Source organism: Peromyscus californicus, unplaced genomic scaffold, assembly GCF_007827085.1.
Source record: "Peromyscus californicus insignis strain IS unplaced genomic scaffold, ASM782708v3 Scaffold_11__1_contigs__length_118956290, whole genome shotgun sequence".
NCBI lineage: Eukaryota > Metazoa > Chordata > Mammalia > Rodentia > Cricetidae > Peromyscus > Peromyscus californicus.
In genome coordinates, this window is record NW_026294402.1 from 73,031,251 (window position 1) to 73,037,133 (window position 5,883).

Genomic DNA, 5,883 nt, shown 5'->3' on the forward strand with positions numbered 1-5,883 from the left:
CTTCTTCCATGAGACAGTGAGTGCACAGTTTTAATCCTAGCATCAGGCTCACTGATTAAAAAGCCGTGACAAGTGAGCCAAGCATGGTTGACGTGCAAAGCCATATAAAAACTGTTATGGTTACAGAGGCTCCAGAAACTCACACCTGCCTGTCACTCCAGCCGAAGGCCATCTGGCCCCTGTGGGCACCCATACACGTGGCACATATTCACAGACACACATACACATATGATTTAAAAATTTTTTTAAATTTGAAATAAAGTAGGTTTCATGTAGACAACATACTTAGATCTTCTTTTTTCAAGTCGTAACAGTGTCTGTCTCTGAATTGATGTATTTAACACCATTCACATTTTACAGTAATTATCAGTGGATTTGGGTTTGTAGCTACCACGCTTGTAGCTGCCTTCTGTCTACTGGCTGTCTTTGCTCTTTTTGCTTTGGTTTGGCTTGGCTTGCTTTTGGGTTTTTGGACTGTGCCTGGGAGGTTTCTCACGGTAGCATAGGAGACCCAAGATCACTGAGAAGACCACTCCAGCATGGGAGATGATCCACCGAAGCTTCTAGAGTTCTGCCCTCATGTTTGAGGGCAGCTCCTCTCCCCCAGCAACCGGTTTCTGCTTATGTAACTTCAGCCAGTGGCCTCATGAGCCCTACACGTTTCAGGAACTCCCCGGGTCTGCTAAGCCTCCCTCTAGGAGGTTATGTTTCACACTGGCGGGCATTTCTACACAATACTCCACCCCTTTCCCAGGCATCTTTTCGGCCTTCACTTTTGCAGTGTTTCCCAAACCTTGGAGGGAATGATATTTATTTTGTTCCATTTACAACTAACCATTGGACTACTGTGCCACAACAGAATCACTTATTCTCTACAATTTCACCTGTTATGAGTCTCCATAACCTGCTTCCCTGTGGGGGGACCCACCCCCACTCCCCCCCCCCCCCCAGGGTACTCTTGAGCAGGGAGAAATGAGGAATATGTAGATAGAAATATAGAGGAGAGAGACAGAAACACAGGATAGCCTTGGAAGGGCCTGGGTCAAAACCCACCAGCCCCTTCTGTCTCTACTAAAGGGCTTTTAAAGGGAAAGCCAAGGGGTGGCGCAAAAGACCTCCCCCCAGCACAGCCAAGTGCAGACACCTGGTGACCATGCACGTGGTCCAGCCATCCCCTAATGCAGCCCTGCTGTGTAAAGCAAGCCCAGATCTCCCTAGGAAGCTTTTGTGGGCTCCCACACTTCGCCCTCCACAGAAAATAAGTTTCCCTCCACAACAGGCTGAGAGCACCAGTAATCTGTGGTCAAAACCAAATCTTCAGAGGGCAGTTCAACACGTGATCAAACAATAGCAGAAGCCTCCCAGCTGGAACTGCACGCTTGTGCCCTGGATTACAATACAAAACACGACTTCCTTCCCATGAAGCTGACCGGAAATCCAGCTGGAAAGTAGTTGGTTGCAGCCACGATAGCCACAGCACTATTGCATCTTGCCATCTCGCCTGTCTTGCCTGTCATGTTGGTAGTTAGTGTACTATGCAAGATCCATAGCCGAGCAGGACTGCCAGCCACAGTTCTTCCCCCAATAGCCTGTTCTCTCAAGAGTCTGCCAGCAAGGAAGACGCTTTCAGCTCAGTTCTAGCTTGATTTCTCCAATGTCCTGAAACAAAAGAATGCAGGATCTTCAGCAATAGGTATGGCCCTTCTAGTTCCAGCCTGCAACCAACAGCATTGGCATAGCCTTTATGGCGCCTCAGAGGCCTCCCTGGCCATCAACACGTAGAGAGGTAGTCCAGCCCAGCACTGGGGTACTTACCTAAGAGCTTTAAGACTGCTCTTGGGGTTTCCTTTTCCACCCTCACAAGAATGCCTTCATTCAAACTCTGTAATCATTGTTTTTTCTGTTTCTAATATGTTTCCAAAGCTGTGGGACTCTCAAGGGTTAGCCATATATAATGAACCCTTTTATAGGAAGCATCTCTGTTACTGACATCCATTACAACCAAATGTCAAGTGTTGGATAATTAAGGGGACACTAAAAAAGAAACATTACTGGAGGCTGGAGAGATGGATCAGCAGTTCAAAGCACTTGCTACTCTTGCAGAGGACCTGGGTTTAGTTCCCAGCACTGAAGTGGCAGCTCACAACTGTCCGTACTTCCAGTTCCAGGGGATCTGATGCCTTCTTGGATATGTGGGCATTGCACACATATGGTAAACATATATGCAAACAGAACACTCATACACACAAAATAAAAATAAATCTTTTTTTAAAAGAATGAGAAGATCTCACCATTTCTGCCACCAGTTGTTAAAAGAGCAATGCTGGACAGAGGATTACTCACCCTCATTCTCCTATGCTGCTGTTGTGAGACCGTTACACATCTTCCCACCCACAATAGCTTCAGCAAGACTGGTTCGTAGCGCTTGCCTCAGTCCAGGGTCATGATAGAGGAGGGCTATGCTGTCCCTGTCATGTCTGTTACTGGAGCCAGCTCCTTGGTTCTGACAGATCATGACCCAGGAACCATGGTCATTGCCATGGTTAGCCACCCCTGGCTGCCAAAATGGCCTAGGTTTGGGTATGCAATTTCCACCTACGTACAATTTCCACTGGTTGTATAGTGTACACCACATACTTAACCTGTAGGTTAAGTTTAATCTTTTTCACATGTATTGTTCTATTTTCTCCTCCTTTTACCCCATTAGGAAACTTCCACTCCAGTTCTGGCATTCCAGAGGCGGATGAGCACAAAGCATTTTGTCAGTCCTTTCCCTAGGAATTCCTCCTTGTCATAAATCACACCACATGTTCTTCTGAGTGACCTGGACAGGCCCCATTGTCTGCTTTCTTGTCTTCACCCACTCCTGGATGTTTAGTCCTCAGCATAAACCCAGTTTGTATGCTGGTCTAAATCACACAGACCCCTAAAGCCTCTCATGTGACATAAAGATCACACCCCATGGGGCCCAGCCAGACCACTAAAGCCCCATACCAATCTCAATGTCCCTGCAGAAATAAGTTCTTTCTCAGCTCTCCTGTGAACACAGTCCTAGCCTCGTCTGCATGCCAGAACATGGGTTTCTCCATCCTTCATATGTAAGTCAGACCTGGAGAGGCGTGACGTAACACTTCAACCTTGCTTTCTCAGCACTGATTCTTCCCATCTGTGGTGGTTTGAATAGGTATGGCCTCCATAGACTTGTGTGTGAATGCTTGGCCCATAGGGAGTGGCACTATTAGGAGGTGTGGCCTTGTTGGAGGAAGTGTGTCGCCATGGGGGTGGGCTTTTGAGGTCTTATAACTTAAGTCTGGTCAGTATGATACAGTTTTTCCTTTTGTCTCCTATGGATCAAGATTTAGGACTCTCAGCTGGGTGGTGGTGGTGCACGCCTTTAATCCCAGCACTCAGGGAGGCAGAGGCAGGCGGAACTCTGAGTTTGAGGCTAGCCTGGTCTACAGAGTGAGTTCAAGGACAGCAAAGGCTACACAGAGAAACCCTGTCTCGGAAACTGCCCCCCCCAAAAAGATGTAGAACTCTCAGCTGCTTCTCCAGCACCACGCCTGCCTGCATGTTGCCTTGTTTCCTGCTATGATAATAATGGACTGAACCTCTGAACTGTTAGCGAGCCGCCCCGATTAAATGTTTTTCTTTATAAGAGTTGTCGTGGTCATGGTGTCTCTTCACAGCAATAGAAACCCTAACTAAGACACCATCTTTGGATGTAAGAAAGAGCTCTTGAGGATCTCTAGGATGATGAGGTTCACAAGAGTCAGGGAACTTATGAAACTTGCAAGATTCATGAAGCTATGCCTTGAGGTTGAATTAGTAAACAGGTGTTAGGGGGAGGAGACTCTTTTGGGCATCATCCTACCAGGATTCTTCGATGCAAAACAGAACAGAACAAACCAAACAGTTCTCCCCTTGAAGAGGATAAGATGATTATTCTAGAGCCAAATTTGAGTGACCATGGCTGGGGACAGCAGCTTTTGTTTAGCCCAAATTCTGTGCTCTGCCAATGTGGAAGTGAGAGACTAGGAATTAGAGTTGAGACTCTAGACAGACTCCCCTGGTAAGCAGACGGACAGGGAGAGGGGCCGAGGATGGGTAAGAAAGGTGGCAGATTTTCAAGATGGTGGGCCTCTTCCTCAGTCAGGTCTAGCCACCCATCCTCAATTAGCACATTAAAAGAGCCTATTTAAAAGTGGAAAGCGGGGGAGCTGGAGAGATGGCTCAGAGGTTAAGAGCACCAACTACTCTTCCAGAGGTCCTGAGTTCAATTCCCAGCACCCACATGGTGGCTCACAACCATCTGTAATGAGATCTGGCACCCTCTTTCGGATAGATAATAAATAAGTAAAAAAAAAAAAAAAAAGTGGAAAGCAGAAAAAGGAGATTTAATCAATATGGCCATATTGGGAAGAAGGACAAGGAATCCAGCCATCCCCCATCTTTCCAGCTTCAAGTCTGTCTTCCAGGGCCTGAAGTGAGATCAAAGTTTAAACAGAGAGCCAAGGGTATGCACATCCAAGCAGTCCTGGTCTCGGTGTCTGGTCCACAAAGACTCATCATTCTTCTGGGCTTCAGTGTCTTTTTTTTTTTTTTCAAGACAGGGTTTCTCCGTGTAGTTTTGATGCCTGTTCTGGATCTCACTCTCTAGACCAGGCTAGCCTCAAACTACAGAGATCTGCCTGCCTCTGCCTCCCAAGTGCTGGGATTAAAGGCATGTGCTACCGCCGCCCGGCCAGTGTCATCTTGTAGGGTGCTCTGACAAGTTGTTAGAGACTCTGTGAAAGAAATCACTTCCCAGAAGGCAAGCTCCCCCTCTGGTCAGGACCTTCTCCTTCTCTCATCACGAGAGTCCTGCGGGGAGTCCTATTTCTTTGAGGTCCATTGTTCAATAGTCTGATAGTCAGACTGATAGACACAAAGTGTCTCTTTCAAATATCTTTATTTCTGCCAGGCCCGTTACAGAAACTTAACCCATTATGCATTATGCAACAGTTTTGAGGAGCAGCGCTTTTTAAGAGGTGATGAGGTCCACGAGGGCTCTGCTGTCATGAGTGGATTAACGTTACTGAGGAGTGGGTTAGGTATCGAAGAACCAGCCTGCCTCCATCTCCAGCTTCAAAGTCATCTTGTATTAAGACAAATTAGGTTCATTCCTGTTTATGATTAACACCCTGTTTCTCAAAGATTGGGCTATGTCCCAGCTGTAATCTTAACTACAAATGGTTCTGTACTGCCTGTTCCACAAGTAGCAATCAGGTCTTCATTTCAAAAATTTGTTTATAACCATCTGCCTCATTCTACCACACAGGGTAAAATGAAAGAAAAGAATCCCCCATTACTGAGAAAGGAAGGGAGGGGTCAAAGTCATGCATTCACTAGGAACCCACTCCTAAGATGAATGCATGATTTTACCCCCTCCCTTTCTTATTAAGGAGGCTTTCTTTCACATTACCCTGTCTTGTAGAATGAGGCAGTAAGATAGCCTTCCTTTCCAGGTGAGCGCCCCTCCGTTTTGGACAGCAAGATGCTCCCTTTCTCCTGTTCTCCATTGTTCCTCATGACTTTGCTGACATGCAATCAATCCACAGATCTACAGGCTATTACCATCCCATGTGTTGCTGCTATAGTTATTTTAAAAACGTGCATTTGTCTGTATGTTTATATTACCTAGCTCCCCCCAAATAGAATGTAAACACGGCCAGCACAAGAATAGGAATCGTCATGCCCCCTCAGCAGTGCCAGCACCCCAAAAGAGTGCACTGGGGACTGTTAGATAAGCCAGGGAAAGTTTCTAGAGCACACCAGTGCTCCCTGGGGCACAAAGTGTTAACCGAACTGTGAGTGTAAAGTGAAGCCTGGCGGCGGCGGAGG